The sequence below is a fragment of the Ambystoma mexicanum genome, chromosome 12, assembly GCF_040938575.1.
Source record: "Ambystoma mexicanum isolate Mex_15411 chromosome 12, UKY_AmexF1_1, whole genome shotgun sequence".
Lineage (NCBI taxonomy): Eukaryota > Metazoa > Chordata > Amphibia > Caudata > Ambystomatidae > Ambystoma > Ambystoma mexicanum.
This window is the reverse complement of record NC_090936.1, coordinates 875,020,014-875,043,630: the sequence shown is the minus strand read 5'-3', so window position 1 is coordinate 875,043,630 and position 23,617 is coordinate 875,020,014. Positions and strand designations below refer to the sequence as shown.

The following is a 23,617-nucleotide window of genomic DNA, read 5'->3' as shown; positions in this document are numbered from 1 at the left end:
GGCAGGCTGGGAGGGCAATGTATTTGTATTTATTTCAATTTATATAGCGCTTTCATCCAAGGCGCTTTACACGAGGAACAAGAAAATACAACAAGCAATACATGACATTAAATCTAAACCAGAAAACAGTACAAGGAACAATTTACATTATTTATGAGGTTAAGTACAAGTGGAGAGGGACCAGAGTGAGAGGGGGGGGGGTGGAGGAGGTGGAGGTGGCTTCAGTGGAGAAAAAGGAAGCAAAAGAGGCTAAGGGGGTGAGTGGAAGAGATAGGATTTTAGAGAAGTGTGAAATGAAGGGTAGTAGGTAATAGAGCGGACAGGGAGGGGAAGGAGGTTCCAATGGAAAGGAGCGAGAAGTTAGAAGGAGCGGGAAGGGGCACAGGGTGAAGGAGGATGAGAGAGAAGGAAGTGATCTGCAGAATGGAGAGATCGAGAAGGAGTATAGAAAGTGAGAAGGGAGGATAGGTAGGGAGGGGGAGGACAATAGAGGGCTTTGAAAACTAGGTAGAGGAAGTTACATTTGAGCTGGGAGTGAAATGGGAGCCATCCTAATGAGTTAAGAGAAGAGGAGATGGAGTCGTGAGGTAAGAGAAGGCAGAGGGAGCGGGTGGCAGAGTGGTAGATGGATTTGAGGGGGGGGGGTGAGAAGAGGGGAGTCCGAAGAAAAGTGTGGAGCAATAGAACAGTCTGGAGAAGGTGAGGGAGGAGATTAGTAGTTTGGTGGCATGAAAGGATGAATTTTACAGATGTTGTAGAGGTGGAAGCGGCAAGATCTGGCAGTGAGAGACATGTGGTTAGAAAGAGAGAGATGGGGGTCAATGTGGAGACCAAGGTCGTGGGCGTGAGGAGAGAAGGGGAGTTGGGAGGGGGGAAAGATAATGAAAGGAGGAGGCGAGCGAGGAGGGAGAGAGTTAGCAGGGAAGAACAGGAGCTCAGTTTTATCTGTGTTAAGAGTAAGGAAGTGAGAGGACATCCAAGACTTAATAGCAGAGAGGCAAGAAGTAAGCTTATGGTGGATGTCAGGAGAGAAGGAGGAGAAAGAAAGGAAGAGCTGGGTATCATCAGCATAGAAACGGTGTGAGACGCCAAAGGAGGAGATAATGGGAGCTAGGAAGGAAGTATAGAGTGAGAAGTGAAGGGGGCAGAGGACAGAACCTTGGGGAACGCCATGGTTGAGAGGAAAGATGGGGGAGAAGCAGCCACCCCGGGAGACTTTAAAGGTGCGGTTAGAAAGCTAGGAGGAGAACCAATTGAGAACAGAGTCTTTAAGGCCAAATTAAGATAGAGAGCTAAGGAGTAGAGGGTGGTCAACAGTATCAAAGGCAGCAGAGAGGTCTAGTAGGATAAGAATAGAGGAATGCTTAGAGTAGCGAGCAGAAAGGAGAAAGTTGAGAACAGAAGTTAGAGCAGTTTCCGTGGAGTGGAGAGGGCGGAATCCAAATTGGGGTTTTAGGGGGAGAGAATGGTTGGAGGTGAAGGTAGAGAGTTGAGAATAGACAATGCGTTTTAGAAGTTAGATAGGAAGGGGAGAAGGGAGATGGGGCACTAATCGGAAGCAATATGGGGATTAGCAGAAGGTTTTTTTGAGAATGGGGATGATAGTGGCATGCTTAAAAGGAGTGGGGAAGGTGGATGTGGAGAGACATGTTGAAAAAGGAGGTGATATAGGATATTAAGAGGGGGGTAGATTTTAGGGATGAGGGAGGTAGGAATGGGGTCAGTAGGAGATGCAGTGGGATGGGTTTTAGACAGGAGGAGGGTAACTTCAGACCAAGTGATAGGGGTAAAAGAGGACATGTAGAAGGGAGGAGGAGGAGGGGAATATGAAGGGGAGGAGAGGATAGTTTGTCGGAGATTGAGGACTTTGTTGGAAAAGAAGGTGACAAAATCAGAGGCAAAGAGAGGAAAGGCAATAGAATGATCGGGGTTAGGAGGAGAGAGAAGTCGAGTTAAGGTTTAAAAGATACAGCGAGGATGAGAGGACTGAGAGTGAAGAAGGTCGGAGAAATAAGTGTGCTTAGCGGTGTTGAGACAAAAGTCATAGAGCGAGTGTAACGCTCACCTGATTCCCGCAGAGGCGCCGGTCTTGACTGGGTGAATGCCGTGTCTTCAAAGGTGATGTGCAACACACGGTTGGTTCCTCGGGCTGGACCTCTGTGCACTGTGTGTCTGACTCGGAGAGTAAGATGTCTGCAGATAGAAAATATGGGATTAATGAACTGGGGTTATTGGGTGCCTCTCTCCTCTTCCCTTTCTCTTCTCCTGTAGGACCCCAAAGGTTAACGATCTCACCTTAGGTAGGTGAACGCCGAGCTCTCCATCTGCCTCGGGGGCAGGGTGCCGTAACCAGTTTCTTCACTGGATAAGGGTGCAGGCCTCTTGACCTCAGAGGACTGCTGTCCGTCGTTTACTGCACGAACGGTAAGTTCTGGGCACTTCAAATGTCTTAAAAGTCTTTAAGTGCGTAAGGCGTAGCTGCTGTGGAGCGGTGCCGAGGAGCACGTGAGTATGGCTTTTGACTTATGTAAAGTTCTTTTGTAATGATACCTCTTGTTTTGCAGGGTTCCGGCGATGGCGGATGGCGGGCTGAAGAGAGTTGAGGATCGAACCCGCGTGAGGAATAGAAGCGCTTGGAAGCACGTAAGTGAGCGCTTGTTGCCTGCTTCACGATGCGCACTAACTGTCTCTTTTACCTTGCAGGTACAAGTTCGGAGCTTTAGAGAAGCTGAAGGGTGCTGGGATACCCGCTGATTTCGGCGTGAGTAGTAAAGTTGCCCAATGTCTCTAAACGCACCTTCTTTTGCCTTTCAGATGCGGGATGCAGCGTTGAAGGCCTCCGGAGCGTGCAAAGAGCCGGTAAGCTTTTGTCTTTCAGATGCCGGAATGCAGCGCGAAGACCTCCGGAGCGTGCGAAGAGTTGGTAAGCCTTTGTCTTTCAGATGCAGGTATGCAGCGCGAGGCGTTGGTGACAGCCGCTGGACCAGGGTAGAGATGCGCTGCCACTGAAGACCGTAGTGCTAGCCTGTTCTTTCTTTGTCTTTATAGGTGCTGCTGAAGACTGGATTCCAGGATGGTAAGCCTTTGTTCCCTTAGGCACAGGATCAGAAGACACGGTGAGCGTTCTGCTGCAGAGAATGCAGAATAACGCAAAGCAAGATTCATCCATCGGGTGTGGTTTAAATAGCCTCCTGTAGTGCTTAGGTGTCTCCTTCCACGGCCTCGCCTAGGTAAGAAAAGAGTTCCTGCTTTCCAGAAGAGTTCCAGTGTTCTGAACCTAGGGAGTGGCTCCTGCCCCACCCAACAGGAAAAGTAGTCCCAAACAGAAGAGGATCAGGGGCTCAACTGGCAGGTAAGTAAGCAGCAATGTCTGCTGCAGGTAAGTCCACCCAAGCATTATGAGCCCGGCGCTTCCAGCGCTGGGACTGGGCATATTTATGAGCCTGGTGCCACTGGCGCCAGGACAGGGTCCAAAAGGTCCCAATTGGGACTGGCCGGCACCCGGAACCGGGGTTATGGGTCTGCTTCCAAGGGAGTTGGGTAAGTCCTGACCCTTTGGAAGCAGAGATCATGACAGGGAGTGATAGTAAAAATATGCAGATTGGTTGGAGGGGTGTTTGAGCCAGGAGCGTTCACGGCGCCTAAGGCGGCGCATGGAGGAAAGATGGGCTGAGAGCCATGGTTGAGCAGGTCGGCGAGAAGGGTGGAACAAGGAGAGAGGATAAAGATCTAGAGTAGAGGTGAGGGAGGAAGTTAAGATGGAGGATGCTTCAGTGGCCGAAAGAGAGAAGTGGGGGGATGGGGAAGAACAGCAGGAAGTGAGGAAGAGGGAAGGGTTGAAGTTACACAGGCCACGTCGGAAGAAAGGGGTGGAAGAGGGAGAGGAGGGGGGACGAGGGGAAGGAGAGAATGAGGGAGAAGGAGAGTAAGGAGTGGTCAAAGATAGGTAGAGAAGAAATAGGAGAAGCGGAGAAGGAAGAGGTAAAGATGATGTCAATGGTAGAGCCGGATTGGTGAGTAGGAGGGGAAGCGAGAGGAGTGAGAAGGTAGGAATCAAGGATGGACAGTAGAGGAGAGGAGGGGGGTTGGTAGAGAAGGCCTGAGCCGCCTCCACGGCCAGAGGGGCGAGGGCCGTGCTCGAAAGAAGATGAAGACAAGGTGAGGGATGTGAGAACAGAGGAGTTATGGGGGAGGGATCCATGTTTCCGTGATGCAGAGAAATTGGAGATTGAGGTGTAAGAACAGGCGCAAGGACAGCAGTGGTTTTGTTGCAGATGGATCTGGTATTCCAGAGGGCGACTTCGAAGAAATTGGGAGTATTGGAGATTTGTGGGTAGAGGAGGCTGCGGCGTCGGAATGAGGCGTTTGGAGGTAGGGAGGAGTGGATGTGGTGAGGGGAGGGGAGGTTGAGAGAGGAAATGGCCATGATAAGAGAGAATTGAGGGGGGAGAGTGAAGGGGGGGGGGAGAGGATGGGGCGTGACAGGAAGGAGAAGCAGCACATAACAAGGAGCACACATTAGATAAGAGGGCAGGTGTGGTAGGTATGGTACACTAGGATACCAGTTGGTAAAATGTGGGGTACAAAGGGGAGAGAGGTCAATAGGGTGAAAATGCGATGCTGGAGAGGATGCCAAAATGAAGGGTAGATTAGGCACTAGAAGTCCAGGATACTCAGAGGGGGGTAATAGTTCCAAGGGGTTGTTGCTTGAAACTGGAGAGGATGCTGTAGGTTGAGTGGATCAGATTCACCTTAGGAGCACGCAAGATGGAGGCAGCGGTAGTGGAAGGCAGTAGAGACACTCCAGAGTGTGCTGGTGGAGGGAGGGCCCTGACACAGGCAGGCTGGAGAGGCAGGTCGAGGATAGTGGTAGTTACACGTCCAGATGCTGCACACCAAGGAGGAGCAGGAGAGAGGAGCGCTGTCGAGCCAGTGACGTAGACTGGAAAGTCAGTGACGTAACATGGAAAGGTGGACCGGAGGGTTAGGTCACGTAGTCGGGAGTACCCCTAGTAGGAGCCGGAGAGAGGAGCGCTGTAGAGCCAGTGGGAGTCACTCAGATAGAATTGGTGGTAAGATAAGTGGGTTCGTGGTTGGCGAGTAGTAGGAGCAGGCACTGGAAGTCCAGATGAGGTAGACAGGAGTGCTAGGCTGAGTGGTCAGGGGCTCCCAAGAAGGAAGCTGGACCACCAGCAGGAGCAGAGGGGAGGGGAGGGGAGGGGTGCTGCGGGATCCTGTGCGCTTAGTTGGTGAGAGCCAGTATGGGCTGCAGCTGAAGTGCCTAGAAGACGTAGAGGTCCGTAGTAGATGGGGGCTATGGGAGCAGCAGGGGAGGCGTAGAAAGGCGCACCCAAGAGGGAGGCTGCACCCCAGTAGGAGTCGAAGGGAGGAGGGCTGCAGAATGTTGCTGGCTTAGTTGAAGGGAGCCAGCAAGGGCTGCGGCTGCAGGGCGTAGAATGGACCGCCAGATGCAGCAGGCGCGGAGAGTCGTTGGAGCGGTAAATCAGGGGGCGGCAGTGGAGATGGTTGAGAGGAGCCACGCAGAGACACCCTGTCAAGCCAGAGAGAGCCACGCCAGAAGGCAGAATCTAGATTACTCACTTGTAGGGAGCCGGCAAGGGCCGTGAATGTCAGTCGGTGGGGCACTGCGGCCTGTGGCAGATGGAGCGGGCCTCGGGAGCTGCAGGGGCCGTGGCTGCCAGAGGCGGTGCAAGCAGCATACAGTGGAGGATGGAGCGGGACACTGAGGCTGCGGCAGCCAGAGTCGGTTAAAGCAGCAGTCGGTGGCTGATGGAGTGGGCCACAGGAGCTGCAAGGGCCGCGGCAGCCGGAGGCAATGAAAGTAGCAGTCCGTCTGAAGAAGGGGCCAAAAGAGGTGCTGGAGCCGCGGCAGCCTGAGGCAGTGAAAGCAGCAGTCTGTGGCTGTAGGAGCAGGCCAAAAGGAGCTGCAGGGGCCTGGGTAACCAGAGGTGGTGACAGCAACAGGCTGTATTTAGCAGCAGTCTGATGGAGCGGGCCACTGGGGCTGCAAGGGCCGAGGTTGCAGAGGCGGAGGACGAAGCAGGCAGTAGTAGGTGGAACGGGCCACAGGAGCTGTAGGGCAGTGGCAGCTAGTGGCGGAGGAGCCGATTAAGGTGGCGGCAGGTGGACGTGGCCCATGACCGGGCTGCATCGATGCCGGCGAGCGCTGTTTGCTTACCCGCCTGGGATTTCGCCCCGCACCTTTCTCCGGTTCAGTTTGCTGGTGGTGGAACTGCTGCCAGGCTGCACGCTGTGCTTCGCAGAGGGGCTGGGCGTAGTCTGCGCTGTGTTCCGAGTGTCTGAGTAGCTGGAAGGAGTCACAGGAGCAGCCGTGAAGCTAGCTGACAGAGGGAGCAATCGCTGGGGAGCAAGTCGAGGTCGCCATATTTTCACCCACGAGGCGGGAGAAGAGTTGAGGGAGGCGAACGGGTCGAAAAGAGTTGAGTTTTTGCGAGGAAAGGCAGTCCAATGAAGCACAAGGTAATTAGGAAGCGAAAAAATGCAGCGTTGAAGTAGAAATTGTAGGAAATAGTGCTTTCAAGAGGTAAGATTCAGCCTGATTAAGGGAGACATTGGATCAGGCATCCTTGGTGTTTACGTATGTGGAATACGTTGGAGGCACACCCAATTGAAAGAACCTTACCAGTTGGTAAGTAACTTGTTCTTCAAATGGATTGTGTCCTCCAACGTATTCCATGAAAAGGTAGAGGTTGACGCACAGTTGCGCTAAAAGATTTAGCAGCAGCTTTTGAGGTCTGCAACCTGCGCACCATCAAAGGGCATGTTCAAAGACGGGCTTGCACATCCGGAGCAAAACCAGACTTCTGCAACCACGCAGCAAGCACCCAAAGCCTGCCTACATCTGGATTGTTAAAACCGCGACTGAAGGGAGCTGCCCCCCGCACCCCATGCGCATCACTGTCTCCAGTGGATGAAATACAAATACTTGGCAAGAGCAGGAAAAACAGTACTTTGAGAACTCATGTAAACAAAGTGCTTGAAAAATACCATGTCATCAGTGGTGGAACTCCTGGCACAAAAAAGGCTACAGAAAAACGACAAAAAGGAGTTGGTCAAGATGTGTTAAAATAATAAAAGAATAATCTTCATTCATGGTGCAGTTGCAAACACAGAGACTGACCAAAAATCACAGGAAAGAAACAGAGGACAGTTCACCATAAAACTTTGAAATATGCCCCAAATGGAACACCGGAATTAACTGGATTAAGGCGGATGACCATACAGATCATAAAGGAAAAAAAAAGCAAAGTGAGTATATGGTTTACAGCACTATGGCTGTAGAAGGATTAATATTTCACTAAACAAAATGAACTACAATGATATGGATGGACTACACCACAGGGAAAAAAATTCAGTTGGAAGCTATTATCCAGCCATTAAATAAAGTAAAATAAAAAAATCACTTGCCACCTCAATCCTATACATAGACACAGCACACCATTTCTTACTCGCCAAGTCAAATATCAATTGCATATGGCTAGTGGAGAGTGCACATTTTGCGTCCGGTCTACACAATTAAATGTTGACCTGTTCGGACTCACAGAAGGATATACCAAATTTGATGGACCACCTTTTGGACTCAGCGGTCAGGGGACAAGAGTTGCCCACCAAATGACTACCCGGAGGTGGAATACAGCAGATTCCCCAGAGCCCTGCCACATGTCCTAACCCATCCTTTCTCCAAGCATTGGGGAAAAATTCTGCGAGCCTTTAGTTGTTGAGCACAAGTAAGGCAGTAGACAAGGCAAAGCCCTCAGCTAATACCTTGGCCTACACCTCTTAACCCGGCAACACCCAACACCAAATATCTCCAGAGTAATTTCTACAGAAGTCCCGCGTTCTGCTACACAAAGGAGGACCAAATGTCTCAGCAGCAGATAAGAGTTTTCCCCCACTAAGGCACCCATTCATCACCATGGAGCAGAGGACAGGTGCACCAACCATAAGCGTACTTGCAGACGGTCAAAATTCAGTATGCAAGCATCCAGCAAAGCCAAAGCTGCCAAGCCAACTAAAAGTGGCAAAAGAAAGCCTGCTTGAATAGAGCCTCTGTGCAGTACATTAGGACACCAGCACTGAGACCACACAAATAGTCACGCAGCCGACCAATCGTTTCCACATCACTTCAAAATGGAGGATTAGGATGTTATACCCACAGACGCCATCAAGAATGTGGTCCAATTACCGCAAGGGAGGGAGGAAATGATTACCATCTGATAAACCTCAGTGAGGGAAAAGGGAGCCAACGATGCATAATTAGGAGCGGGACTGACTCAACCAAACTTGAGGGGATGCAGAATAACAACACTATTAGTTGATCAGACTTATCAGGCACCTATAAAAATGCTTAAAGCCCTGCGGAAAGTTTAACCGATTAGTTACTGGCCTGGGGAAGGAGAAAGAAAGCCAGAGTTCTAGCCAGACAGCTGAAACCGTGCTGAGTGCTATATCTCCGACACTGGTGTAGACCAGATCCAATGGAAGAGCAAAACCTGAAAGCTTGCTGAGGTCTAGAACTCAGACCTTGGCAGCAACCAGATCTAAAGAGGTGAGAGCAACAAGCAGATGCTGGTGGGTATGTCTCAGAGCCTGGAGGGAACTAGTGAAGGAGACCTTAACCCAGGAGGGCAGTCAGTGGCTGGTGGGTAACAATATCACAGCCTGACAAAAACCTTACGCTAGGGAGGAAAAAAAAGACTTGCAGGTAGGATTGTGTAACACGTATGGTCATTTGCACGGGAGGGGGACCCGGAACTTGAGGATAATATCTATGTCTACACTATTTTGCTGACAATAATTAATCGAAGCAAAGTGAAGGGAGAGCTACATGCTGCTAGGAGTCTGTTACAAGATACTGCTAATGATCCAGGAGAACAGCCCACAGAGGTTAACAATGAGCCAGTCCTGTAGCCTATAATGCAAGGGGTTGGGGTACTCGTTGGTATATGAAGTCGAGAGGTGAATGGGGTGCGGACGTCCTAGGATTGGTGTTAGATTAGAGCGGGGGGGGGGGGGCAAAATGTGTACTTGTCACTAGCTAGTGAAAATTGACTCCTGGCGGGTAAGAAATGGTGTCCTGTGTATATGTGTAGAAATGAGGTGGAGAGCGACTTTATAGCAGGCTACTACTTTTTTTTAACACTTTATTTAAAAAGATCATAGCACCTGACAATACAGAATGGGAAAAAAAGGGAGCAAAACAGACATCATTTCGACAGCTTGCTAAAGTAATAAACATATACGGATGGCAATTAAAAGCACTACAACAATTGTGATATTCTGGGCCCCCTGCCCAAGTGAGCCAGGCCACTGCCTTAAAATGGGTGTGCATGAATTCAGTCAACTGAATGGTTAAGAAGTGCATGAAGGGCGCAGAAGCCATTACCCTGTAACTTGGAATTTGTACTCATGGATTAGAAAACAATAAAGCACCTTTAGTCCGTTAGGTATGCCTTTGTTCCCATTCCTGACACTTAGTAGTCCTGCTTCTTGCATTTTAGCTAGATACTTTGGGCCCGATAGGCCATCGTCCATCCCATCATGATACTTACAAAATAAATAAATAAATATAGTTGCATTCATTTCGGACCCAAAAGTAGATTTTCCTGTGGAAATGAGCAGAAGTCTGCGAGGTTATTCAACCAAACGCCACAATTTAAATTAGGAGGCAATCTCCAATTGCCCCTCTATGTATAGTTTACATTAATCCGAGGTTCTGGGAATAACCTTGATACGAAGAAATTATCATTAAAATATGCCAAAAGAACGAACGCCTTCAAATATACCCTAAAGTAAACTATGCATGCACACACTGGTCACGGACACATTACTGTCGAATATATCCACCAATCCAAAGCTGCTACGCGAAAAAGCCACGACAGACGCCCAACAGTGTATTGGCACCAACAAAAGAACGCCTTGCCTTGCCTTGCGTTCCTTGCACACAGAAGAGACACAGATCACACAAAATGTCAGGGACTGAATAGAACCAGCACTCGGTGCAATCAGGTGCACATCGTTTATTGGACATGGATTTCAAACTGCCGATTCTGGTATTTTCCAATGGTTGAAATCAAACTCTGAATGATCCCATTACTCAAAAGTGCACACAAAGATGAAAATCATGCTATACCAAAATGACCATTATGCTTTGTGTATTCATTTTTAATCGAAATACTCATTTGCTTAATCTAACACTCTACAAAGTGTTAGAAACAACATTATAAAACCAGTTATCTCCGAGCTCAGATTGCACGAAGTGTTGGTTCTATTGAGTCCTTGATAATGTTTTGGGATATGTGAATTGGGATCCTGGACAGTTAAAGACTTTTTTTAACCAGATTCCTCAGAACATTTGGCTCGACACAGCAGAGAAATTCATGCGACTTCAACCTGCTGGAATTCACATTTGTAAAAGTGACCAATGTCTAGTTGAATACATTGTTGCAACTCAAGATTTTAAAACATTAAGAGAGTGCACAACTTCGTTATCCCTGCAGTTCACAGCAATCTAACACTATAGCAGACTTACCTTCCACATCCGTTGCCACCATGACGGGACTGTATTCTGTACACAAAACTAGAAGTGAATCCAGCGCTGCTTCAATTGGTTCTCCGCGAGTTAGAACCACCTATTCGGCCAGTACTCTGCATCTGGGCATGGAAGTATTAATGTGCGTCGCGTTTAAACTTGTGGAACTCTTCAAAAAGTCCTTTGTGCCAAATAGAACAAAGTCATCTTGTTTGTAGAGGATTCCGTGACCTATTGGAGAGAGAGAAAAAAAGGGCAACAGACCAGCCAGTAAACAAGCTGCTCTCATTAAAATTACAATTCATACATGGACGCACCAGTTCTAATAGAAGCGGCCTTCAGCACTACAACAAAAGAAAGACTTCTTTGCGAGGAATTCGCACAACATGAATGCAACATGCTCACAATGCAGCTTTTGTGCGACGGTTTTATTTCAGCCTTGATGGAAGATGCTCAAAATATTTCCCCTTCAATTAAGAAATGAACTACTGTGAGCAAAAACCTATGTACAGTTTACATAATGCCTTACTGTTATCATCGGAAGCTTCGCCAGGCACAGCAGCTGCATACAAGCCCATTCATTTGAAAATAGAACTTCAACAGCTGTCAATGGGAATGCCCTGGGAATGAGGTAGGGGGCTGAACATTTCACGCCTGTTCACAAGGCATGGTGGCACAAGCCCCAAGCATCCCTCTCCAGAACAAGGAGCAGCAAAAAATAAAATAAAGGTTCTGCTCAAGTAGGATTCATGATATGGAATAATGAAGCGTTACTGATTATTTTCCCTGACCAAATAGTGGGGCTCTGGGTTGAACGATGACAACCTCTGTTTTCCAGGATCCCTCGGACCAGGAGTGTTCTCCCCTCCGTATCTTTGTCAGTCGATACCAGTTTGAATTTTAGGGATCTATTTATTAGGATTGCCACTCCCCTGGAGTATGAGGAATACAAGGCGAAGTATCTAGGACAACCCCAGTCTCGGGCCCAGCGATTCTCCGACCCCGGGAGAAGATGGGTCTCCTGAATCAGAGCTACGTCAGCTTTGTGTCTCTGCAAATACTGTGACATCTTCCTCATTTTGGTCAGGTTATTGCCCCCTCTAATATTCTAAGTGGCTACTTTGAATGTCTGTGATAGTCGGACAGTTTGTCTAGCTCTTGGGCGGGAATGTAGCCAGCTGTTCCAAGCCATCCTTGAGTGTATAGTGTGGGCTTCTTCCCATAACAGCGGACGTTATTGTTACGCCCCTCAGGAGTGTATGGGTGTATGTGGCGGGGCGTGGGCCCCCGGTGAGCACTTCTCCAGAACAAACATGAAAAGAAACCCACCCCATCACAGGCAACCCCCAACGTGCCCATCAAGTATCCCCTCCCATTAATCCCAAACATAAACGTGTCTCCGCTTGAGGTGCTAGGGAGCTTCCAAGAACTAGCGCACCCTAGAGTTCATCGCGTTTTCCGACGCCAGGAGCCTTTCTCTTAGCACATAGCGGACTGAAGGTGGGCACTGTTGGGTATCACAGTGGATCTCTGCCCGCACGGTCTCTCCTGGGAGGTCTCAGATTGTTGATGGGTTGCCTACACCCAATCTTGTCAAGGAATGTGTTCGCCTCCTCAGGTATGTTAAAGAACTGGGATTTGCCTTTGTGCTGAATGCGCCGTTTGGCAGGGAAAAGCATGGAGTAAAGCATTTGGTTGTCCTGAAGTCGGCATTTTACCCTGGCAAACGTCTTACGTTGTGCTTGGACCGATGGGGCGAAGTTCGTGAAGAACTGGACATCATCTCCGTCGTATTGTAGCCGTCCTTTCTCCCTTGCCAGGCGTAAGATTGTATCACAGTCTTTAAAGTTAAGTAGTTTGGCTAAAATCGGGTGTAAAGCCGTCCCCGGGATGGGTCGACTATTTGATACTCTGTGGGCTCGCTCGACAACGAACATGCTGGATAACGCGGGACTGCCAAATAGCTCTTTGCACAGATTTTCCACAAAGTCCTTAATTTTCCACCTGGATTGCTGCTCTCCCACCCCCAGGATCCTGATATTGCTCCGTCGAGAGCGTCCTTCGAGATCCTCATTTTTGGCAATAACAGCTTTCATTTGGCTTTCAAGAGACGCCACTCTAGTGGACAACGAGGAAGAGTTATCTTCGAGGTCAGAGATCCGCTGCTCGGCAGTGTCGAGTCTGTCTCCATGCTTGTCCAAGCGATGTTGTAGCAAGTCTACTTTAGTGGACATGGAGTCCAGTTTGCTCTCAATATTGTGTACGCCCGTTTTCAATTCAAGGAGGATCCCTCTAATGTCCATGTCTCTGGCGGGATCGTCATCGTGTGATGTGGTCGTTTCAGGGCCCTCCCTATGGTCGAATGGTTTGGGGGTTTGGACTATGGTACTGGCCTCAAAAGTCAGCTTCCTTTGTGACTTATCAGACTTCCCCATCATAGAGGCACCGCTTCTCTCCAGACAGATGTGATCTGCTGTTTGGATGTCTTCTCCACCATTTGTCCACCGACCAGGGTGTGTGCTACGGCGAGGCGGGATGTGCCCTCTGTGGGACTTATCGCCCTGTGCAAAGGTACCCACGGAAAAAGGATCTGCCGGCCACAGTGGACGTATCAGGGGGGAGGCCTGCCCAGGTTATAGTATCCAGTAATTGGAGGGTTGTTGGCTTTCGTGCTGGACCGCTTATTGCAGGGGGGTGCTCGTTGCCCTTGTCCTGAGGGGGTGGGGGTGTTGTGGCGGTTTGAGGCCTAAATGTTGAGCCACCCGCTTAAGCCTACACCTGGGCTTACGCCTGGACAGGTCAGAGGTTGTGCCCTTAAATTTATGCGTATATCCTTCTATTGGAGGGGGCCTTATGGCCACTACAGGCCTTGGGTTGAAGACGCTGTATTGCGGCCTTTTATGGGCTTAAAGGAGGCTCTCACAGGGCACGGTGACCAAGATATGCCGTCTCCGTGGTCGGGGAGGGGGAGGGGTTAAAGGGGTGCCTGGGGCGGTGGCGGCTCACCTTCAGCTCCTCTGCTGTCACGGCTCTTCTCCGTTGTGTTCAGGGGCCAACCACCCGGTGCACAGCCGCAGTGGGCTCTCACTCGCAACGTCCTCTGCAGCGCGCCCCCCGGGTCTGCCTCATGGGCCACGAAGAGGGATGGCCCAGCCTCTCCTGTCTGGCCTGGCTCACAGAGTCCCCGCAGGATCGCCACCCCGGCAGGGGGGGGGGGTGGCTGCTGGAGCGCCATCCTCCGCCGCTCTCCAGGTGCTGGCTGGGACGGCGCACAGGTGTACTCTTTTGGTACCGCCTTGTCTCTCGAGCTGGTCATTTGCCTGGCGGCAAGCAATGGCGGGACAGTGTCAGGGGGTGGTGGGGGGGAGCTGCCAGCGCCCGCTGCAGTGAGATCACCGGGCCCACCTTGCTGGCCGCCGAGCGGGGGGGGAATCTTGTTTCCACGGCTGGTCCTCGGCGGGCGCTATCCCTCGGAGAACTCTTCACAATGCGTCTGGCAGAACCCCCAGGATGTCGCCGGAGCGTTGCGGGTCTCGGTGGTCACGTTCTGCCGTTCACCCGGCACTGGCTGGGCTGGCGCGCAGACCACCACCCCTGGCGCTGAGGTTGTCGCGGGCCGGCTGCAGTGGCGTAGCAGTTTGGCGGCCTTTCTCCTGTGCAGGCCTAGCTCTGCCCGGACCGCGGCAAGTCTCCGGATCCACAGGCAAGAGGTAGGGGGCTGGTGTGGAACTCCCAGAATAGTCGGCGGAGTCTCAGATGGGTTGGATGACCCCTGGCAGTATGTTCTTTAGAGGATTAACTTGGGTGCGCCGCAGAGCTGACATCAGAGCCGCCATCTTGGTCGCGCTCTAGCGCCCTTTCTGGCTCTGGGTTGAATAAGGTCCTGTGACCCTGGGAACATTTATATCAATCGATACGGTTTACCTTTCAAACTTACCTTTAAATTCCTGAAATCAGACCAGAGGATTGACTTCCACAGTGGTTGCCATCCGTGCATTGAGTTAGACAGACTGGCCACCAAGAATTTTGCGGTAGGGAAACCATTACGAGACTCTATCCACCAAGTCTTAAGCTGCCTGCGAACGCCCGGGATGTGTCGCACAAGAAGATATTAGGACGACAGTGAAGATCTTCTCTGGCAGATCTCAGATTGTCTTTACTTCACAATTCATGTTGGCTACACCATTATAAATTACTATTTAGCATGCATGCCACCCCAAATAGTTTAACTCAGTAGTCCTGAAGATAGATGGTCAAAAAAAGATTTGAAACCGTAAAGGAGGTCAGTTGATAACCTTTTTGCCAATCTATTTACAAATTATGACAACCTTGGTTAAAGAGCATCAACGATACACAAAAGCTGTTTTATTTGTAGGTTTCAATTTACAAACCTCAAATGATATGAACGGTTTGGCAAATTACATCATTAACTGACAAGAGGCAAGCCTCTACAGAGATTGTTCCCATAGGAGTGACAATGTGACAACAGGACTACTGTTTTGCAGGAATTACAGGGAGGAGTAGTGGCTAATGTAGTGGCTTAAGTGCCTACTCAGCTCCACACTAATACTAACCAGCAGTGACCACAATCAAAGGTGAAACAGGCACCCGTTTCCCTCTTTTTGTCTGTCTATTTTGGTAATGTGGACAAGGGCAAGCAAGCTATATCTTCAGGCGGAGTGAAATGTGGCAGAAGCAACACAAGGCATGGTGATACCAAAACAAAAATAATGTTCCTACCTAGGCTCTATAGAAATGGGATCTCTAAACTGAACTAGCCCATCTTGTCATAGAGACTCGTTCCCTGCAATTTTTTGCCACCCATTAATTCTGACACAACCCACCACCAAAAAAAAAAAAATTATATCTTGAACACCACCAGGTCCATTCGCTAAAACATACCGTAAAAACACTGCGAAACAGCCATTTCACCAAATGCAGTGAAATGCCCGAAACCAGGTGGAGGGAGGGTTAGCTTTAAACAAAAAAAAAAAAATGCACACCTAAATTAAAACAAAGCTGGCATACCCCTGAAAGGAACAAAAGAGGAAAAGCAAAATTTAATAAAGGGGCACTCTGGGTTTTTAGACCAGGGTGTTCAGGCAAAGACTTCAGCACAAAATGTCAAATTTAGTGAAGGAGTCTTTTTGAAAAAGACAGAAGGGAGACATGATTGAAGGTAGACCATGAGGACAGGACTACTTAAAATGCATTTGTGGCTCAACAGTGTCAAGCCAGGATACTAGGTGCTTTACTGGAGTCGATATAGTCGGAATGCAGCTTGTGTCGATCTAGTCAGCATTTAAGACTGGTTGAGTCGATATCTTCCAGCGGATTGCGACAGCATCTGGGTCCAGACGATGCTTCAGTTGGATCGATTCGAGAAGAGGAGAGTCAGTTGCTTCCACAGAGTGGAACCGCTGATCAGGTTGAGGCGGTCTGTTTCACTGGGTCAAGTCAGTACTGGAGCCCCAAAGGCAGTACAGCAGGACCTGTAGAAGCTCAAAGTGAGTCAAGCAGTTGACCCAGCTTGAAAAGCTTTGGGAGGCGGTAGACACGATTTGGCCTACTTTCTGGGTGTTGCAGTCAATGAGATACAGTCCAGTCTGTGGTGCAAGGGGCATCCTTTCTTCTTCCTTTCCCAGTCAGTAAAGTGTGTAGAGTGAACTTGCAGGGGTGCCATCACCTGAAATGGCAGGGTCCTGCGTACCAGTGCCTCAGTTGCAATAGGCCTTGTTCACACAGCAGTTATATGCCCTTGGGATGCATTAAAGGATGCGTTAGGGGAAAGAGATTGCCTCTTTCTTGGAGCCTTCTGTCCTCCCCTCTATTGCTGAGGACTCTGAAATAGGCCAGATGCAACAGATTTCTAAGTGAATCTGTAAGTCCAAAGAAGGATCAGCTAAGGGGGAAGAGTGCCTCCCCCTCTTGTATAGGCACAATGCTACAAAGGGTTGGTCCACAGCAAGCCTGTTAGCGGTCCAGCCCTGGCTGCTGTAACAAGTATCCTTTGCCTACTGATGTCCCACCCAGAGTGCCTAGTCTAAAGGAAGTGGAGTGGAAGTTTGGGGAGCTCTAGCAAAATCCAAGAAGGCAAGACCCCTTTTTGACCGGAACCCCTCTTCTGGGCAACTAACAGTCCACCCCTTACGCAGTATGCTCAAATCAAACGTTATAAGTAATCAACACCCAGGTGAGAAGAATCCATTGTACTGAGAAGGCAGACTGAAGCTCAAGTTCCCATATACGACGAACCAGGGTGGGGCAGGGGAGAGGGACTTGCTGCACAGGAGCATCAAAGGGGCAGGATTCCTGGCCAGCACCCAGATTGCATCTCGGCGAAACTCAGCCCAGACAACTAACACCCAAACCAGTCATTCAAGGGTCTCTGTCCAGCAGGCAATTAATTGACATGAAATGCTTGAGACTTGTGTACTCTAGGGAGCCATAATCTCAAACCGAACATGGCTTATCTTTAGATATTAAACTACCACCTGGTCACAGGTCACCCAGTTACTACATTTGGAAAGGGATGCCTGTGATTACAAAGGCAACCCCTCCCATCTGGTTGACCTTTGGCCTCCATCAGGAATGTACACGTAACCTTTGACCTGCCCTCAAGGCAGTTGCTGGGGGTTGCCCGGAGACTGTCAGAAGAAAGGGCACATGGGTACTGTGAGGAGTCAGAAAATAAAGCCAGACACAAAGTTGTCATTTATTTGGATAAATACTTATTAAATCATATGGGTTGGGAAAATGCCTCTGTAGCCCTGCTCTAAGAGGAATTCCCTACCTAAAAACAACCAAAACGAAGGAACTGTGCGTCAGGACTCAGAAAACAAAATCTGTTCCTGTGTTCAAACGTTCTATCCTGACCATCATATACAAAACAAAGCAACAAAGTGATAAGGGAAATGTCTTCAACCTGATGTTGGCAAAAATAAATGTGTTCATAAATAAACTAGAATAGCTCCAACTTAAATGTTCTTCTAAAAACCTTGGCTCCGGTTGGAGACTCCTTCCCTTGAATTCTTCAAAGCTTGAATAATGCCTTTTCCATCTAACAGTTCCTTGTGTCTTTTCTTATGGCACAGTACTCATGTTAGGTAAAAGGTTCTTTGACTTGAACAGTCTTTCTTTAACACAAGTCTCCTCTTGATTCAAAATACTGTCTCTTCCAACTGCCTGGTGCACTCTCCTGCCAAGATTTCACTTGTGTACTTCCACGTGACTGGTATGCATATTGCCAGGACTTCACTTGTATACTTCAAAAGCCTAGTGCGATTCTCTTGCCAGGACTTCTCTCTCATGCTTCAAAGTTTCTCTTTACTTTCACAAATGCATGTACCCTCTTTGGCTTGGTACATCTTTTTTGGGCTTCCACCCACATCTGCAATCCATATGCTCATTTCATATGCTCATATGTTATCGGGGTCTTGTTTGGCTCTCTGCTCTTTTTACTTGTAAACACAGTTCTGCTTCTTTCTGCCTCTGTGGCTTTACAGTATTCAGTTTCTCGCTGGTGTGGTCACTGCAATACCCTGGGGGTCCTCCCACTTGCTCTGGGCCAACTAACTGAACTGGTTCTTCACAGTATCTTCGGTCCCTTTCACATTTACAGTGTTCCTCCACCGCTTGCTGCACACTCAAGTTCCTTCGACAGCTTTCCGTGAGGATTCGCTTCTGCATGCCTGTTTCTGGCCAGGCTCCAGTAGGGACTCTGTGAGCTGGCGAGCGTCCAGGAATCCGCTTTCAACTCCTGGCATCTCCACAGCACTAATTTCCACTCACACTGCATGGCGTCCCTTCTCTGTGGTGGAGCTGCTCTGCCTCGCCACACCAGCTCGTGGCTCCAGCGTTCTCCTGCCTCTCCCCCTGTGCAGTCGCTCACAATCTGTTTACCATTTTTAAAGGGTCCCGCGTACCTGTGCTTTTCCCAAAAAACTAGTAAGTTCAATGAGCTTGAGGCTCTCAGGGGTTTACATAGATTCTCTCATCCTCTTCATCTCAGTACTTAGGTGGTTAAGGGTATCAAAGTCCATAGATGTTACTTGATGTACGGTTTTGGGAAGTTTCTCTTGATGATTTCACATGACAAATCAGTTCATCTTCAAGGGAAGTTAGAACCAAAAAAGCTCTTGGAGTTTTGATCCCTTGGGTCATGGATGGAAGCTTGGCAAAAAGAGTGTTGGAAAAAGGTTTTCTTGGAGCTTTTAGAAATAGTATTGTTGAGCTTTTAGAAAAGGTAGTCTTGGAACTTCCGGAAAAATTATTTTTAAGAATGTTTACTTCTTATAAGAGAAATGGGAGATTGGTCTGAATGGTGCTGGTAATAGGTTGCTCTTCTTTTCACAAAGGAGGGTACAGATAAATGGCAGTAGGCTGTTAGGGTACTGGATGCAAGAAGGTCTTTTGCATGGGTAAATGGGGACTACCATGCCTCCTTCAAAGGAGCCATGCTATCCCCCTGGTAGTTATCTTCTCCCATGTGATCCTCCATCACATCATCACCCCAAGGGTCAGGATCAGGTAGTGGCTGGGGTCTCCAACTGAACATGTGGCGGGGCCTGCCCGTTCCCATACAAATACGTGGCAAACTGTGCCCGATCAGCCAGCCAGTACACTTCAAAATACGACAGTGTCATTTCTGATCATTTCTTCCAGACAGCCCCCGAATGCCACAGGAATTGTGAGAGGGACCCATGGATCCTTGAAAAATAGGATTTGCCTGGCCAGAGGGGAACATAGACCAAGATATACAGCAGTCAAGGCAATAACACCATTTTTACAAGGGGCAATCTTCCCGCTAGTGAGATGGGGTCCATCATCCACCTAGTTATTCTCTCGTCCTCAGATCGCTCTTGCGCAGTGTAGTTATCCCGGTAGAGCGTGCTTTTTGCCCCCTAGATATAATAACCCCTAGGTATTTAATACAGTCAGGCGTCCACCTCAGGAGAAAGTCCCCAAGCGGCTCCCTTGTGGCGGCTGTCAATGGAAACATCTCTGACTTAGTATAGTTTACCGTTTACCACAAAAACTTGCCCACGCCCATAATATCATGCATTATCAGGTCCAAATTCACTTGCGGGTCGCTTCCCATGGTGTTCTCTAAATCCGCCATTGGCTCAATGGCTAGGGCAAACAATTTTGGAGATGGTGGCAATCCTGACGGGTGCCTCTACCAAGGGCGAAATGATCAGAGACTTGAGAGTTCACTAACACTCCGTTAAACAATCGGCAGATATTAAGGGTTGTTGATCTGCCCGGAATAAAGCCGGCCTGATCCCCATTGATCAGGTGTGGCATCAATGGGAGCAGGCGATTTTCCAGTGCCTTGGCATACATCTCCGTATCAACATCCATGAGTGACAGGGGTCTATATGACCCACAGTCATAGCTAAGTTTATTTGGTTGGGGTAACACCATTATTGTGGCTTCGTGCAGTGATTCTGGGAGAAGGGAGTGCCCCAAATATTCCCCACAGACTCCTAAGAGGTGAGGGGCCAGTATTGTACCATACTCTCTGTAGAACTCAGCTGCTAATCCGTCCAGGCCTGGGGCTTTGCGTTTCGGGTCAATAATTCCTCGACCATGAGCAGCGTGTTTATTTGGTTTCTGGACTCTTCGGATAGTCAGGACAGAGGGATATCTTTGAGAAGGGCATATATGGCCCTTTCCCTATGTTGCGGACAAGCCCTATACAGTGCCTCATAAAAACTTCGGAAACACCCCAAGGAGATCTTGATCCGTCCATCTATTATCTCCCTGCATGTCCAGGACACAGTCAACTTGTGTAGGCCCCTTTTCGATGCGCACTACTCTGGCCAGTGTCCTCCCCGGTCGGTTCCCCCCAGCCCCCATATTTCCTAGAGCCCAACAGCCGAGAAAATACATGGTTTCCCTCTGGGAATGATCTCGGAACTGTTCATGGGTGGTACGTATGCGAGCCAACAGTTCTGGGGTAGGCGCTGCAGCGTATGTACCCTCCAACACCTTGAGCTTATCTCCACATGTCTGCAATTCTCGCCGAATAGTCTTAAAAGATACCAAATTCTCTAGAAGTAGCCATCATTCTAATGAACACCTTAAATGCCTGCCACCTTGTACCAAGGGATGTGGCTTCCGGAGTGTTACACTGGAAGAAGGTTTTTATATCTGTTTCTACATCAGCCTTAAACCCTATGGTCTTGTAACACTTCAGATTTGAATCTCCATACCCTGCACTGGTCAGCCCTTTTACCCAATCCACCACGATGGAAGAAGGGTCCGACAGTGAACGCGAGAGGATATTCGCAGTTACAAGCCTCCCTATGAGCAAATGTGATAGCAGGAAGACATTGATACACAATGCCATATCATGAACTGAGGAGTAAAATGTATAGCCCCGGTTCTGCAGGTGTAGAAGGCGCCACACATCCACGGACAGCCAACACATCCTTTTGGCCCAGCAGACAACGTGCAGCTCTAGACTGTGGTCTAGGTGCTGTGCCTGTCCTATCCATACAATGATCTAGGATGAGGTTCATGTCGCCCCACCCCCAAAGGATAGGTACACTGGAATATGCAGACACAATCCCTGCAATTTTAGTGTAAAACTCAGGGGAGGTCACATTCGGCCCGTACGTGTTTACTAGGAGTATCTCCATGGCTTCAAGGATACCATGTATGATCACATACCGCCCTTCAGGATCAACATGCAAATGTTGCCCAGTAAATGTAAGTGACTTATGAATGAGTCATAAAACCTGCATCCCTCCCCTCCCCCGCCTCTTCCGCCCGGGACTGGGACAAATAGGCGGTAAAGTACCTGTTCCTCCCCCATGATATAGCCAAACTCCCCCACTAACCGCAGCTGTAGCATGCTTTTCCTGGAGGAACATGACATTGATCTTATGCCTATTAGCATATGCCTTGATTCCTCTCATCTTGGAGTAGTCTCACACTCCCCGGATATTCCAGCTCATCACATTAATCGACATTACTCTACCATGTAATCATATCCCCACCAGGCGCAACCACCCCGTGAGTCCATACCACTGCGACCCCACAATCCATTTCATTACATTGTGCAACTCCGTCTCCCAAGACATTTTAAAACTATTTTTGGATCCCCAACCACCTTCCCTCCCCAGTATAACCAATCCCTTAGAGACTGTCCCCAGTCCCTCCCTAAACCCTCACTTCCTCTCCCCAACCAGCAGTGTAAACCATGCCCACCCAGCCCAGCCCTAACTCACAACTGTACCGCCTCATCATCCAGGCGGATTCCGAACTGCAACAAACTCAAAGCTACTTCAATGGGGGTGTACCGTCACCACTCTTGGCACTTCCTTCAGGTCACTAATATGATACATGTTTATGTTTCACAGTAGCAGTGTTGAATGAATCCAACGCCATCAACTCAAAATACAAATGGACCAGCATCTCAAGATATTATAAATAAATAAGACGCTCATGTTGTGGACGAGTCCTCCGGAGGCCCACAAGAAGGTTGCTGAATAGGTATTTTGGCCTCGATGAATTTCACGGCCTCACCTGGGACTAAGAAGAAGTACAATTTACCCTGAAATGGGAAAATAGTAGTGCTAGAAATAGCATCGCATAGGAGATATTGCGCTCCCGTAGCATCTTCCTGACCCCCAGAAACTGCTGGCGCTCATGCTGCACCGCCGCAGAAAGATCAGGAAAAATCCAGATGGTTTGGAGTCCAGCCAGAGCTCTTTCTTGCCAGCTTCTCCTTCTTGTCTCTTGCCAGCTTCAGGAGTAGGTCTCTCTCACAGTAGCTCAGGATTTTGGGTATTATAGGGCTTGGGAAGTCACCAGGTTTAAGTTTTTGGGTCAGTACTCTATGCGCCCGCTCTACTGGAAAGAACAGCAACAATTGTTGTGAACTCCCAGTCTTGCAGATCCCAAGAGAATCTCAGGTAACTCACGTACGCTTGGTGAATGGGCACCGCGAGATAGGTGTCTTTCAAGTCTAGGCGCATGAGCCAGTCTAGGCGCATGGCCTCAGGATGTCTCTGAGCAGGTGAATGCTCTCCATCTTGAAATGCCGGTAGACTATAAACTTGTTCAGCGCTCTCAGGTTTATTACGGGCCTTACTTTTTCTTTTCTGCGCACTAGAAAAATTGGGCTGATGAAACCGCCCGGAGTCGAGCAGGGGCGAATTGCGTTCTTCTGATACAGGCCGTGAATCTCGCTGTCTAGCGCTCTCCGATCTGTGTCGGACATAGCTATGGAGATGGGTCGACTGTTCTGAAAGGGCTGTGCGAAAAATTCTAGACGGAAACCGCGCACTGCGTCCCTGACCAAGGCGTCCCCTGATAAGCCATCCCAGGTATGCGTAAAGAACCTTAGCCTCCCCCCAATGGGCGTATGCGGCGCTGGCAAGCGCAGACTGACCTGCTGGTTGCTGTTGGGCTGTATTCTTATAGGGTCTCCTCCAGGATCGCCCTCTGCCTCGTCCTCTAGACGGGAAGAAAGTGTCAGTGGGCTCTTACCAAGCGCCGTGTTGCCCCCTTTGATGTTGAGGTCTTCTGCCAAAAGGCATAACGACCGGAAGAGCGGCCTCGACCGGCCCTGGAAAATCTTTTTGAGGCAAAGACCCTCTTGATGGAGGCTTGGGCTTTGTCAAAAGCGGTAAAGGTACCGACAAATTTAGCCATCTCTTTGACAAAAAGGTCTCCAAAGAGTAATCCCTGAGCAGCTGCACCAGACTATTTGCCAGTTCAGTGAGCTTTGAATCCATCTTGTAAAGGATGCCCTTCCGACGTTCTGTGGAGATAGCGCAGTTTGCGTTTCCTAACAAGCAGATCGCTCTCTGGACCCAACCAGAAATTATCACTGTATCGATAGGCTTGGATGAGTTAAAAGCCTCTTACGCTAGGTCTAGAATTTTCGCCAACGGACCTGTGATGTCTAAAGGTTTATCTTGGCAAGACTTCAAGGCTCGGTCGATGCCTTTTCTGGGATCCTTCACTTGCTTGCCCAAGAAGGTGATCATTTTCTGATTGAGTTCTGGAGTCAGAGCTATTTTATTTGGA

The 23,617-nt window shown here is 49.1% G+C and overlaps 1 protein-coding gene across 7 annotated transcripts in view; it reads right to left on the bottom strand.

Moving 5' to 3' along the window:
- Positions 1-23,617, bottom strand: part of GAS2L3 (growth arrest specific 2 like 3) — a 412,693-nt gene that overhangs the window by 284,034 nt on the left and 105,042 nt on the right. For all 7 annotated transcript variants that reach the window (XM_069629358.1, XM_069629355.1, XM_069629354.1 and 4 more), the window contains one exon: positions 10,574-10,804. The gene's annotated coding sequence lies outside the window, so the exon portion shown is untranslated. The remainder of the gene's footprint in view (positions 1-10,573; positions 10,805-23,617) is intronic.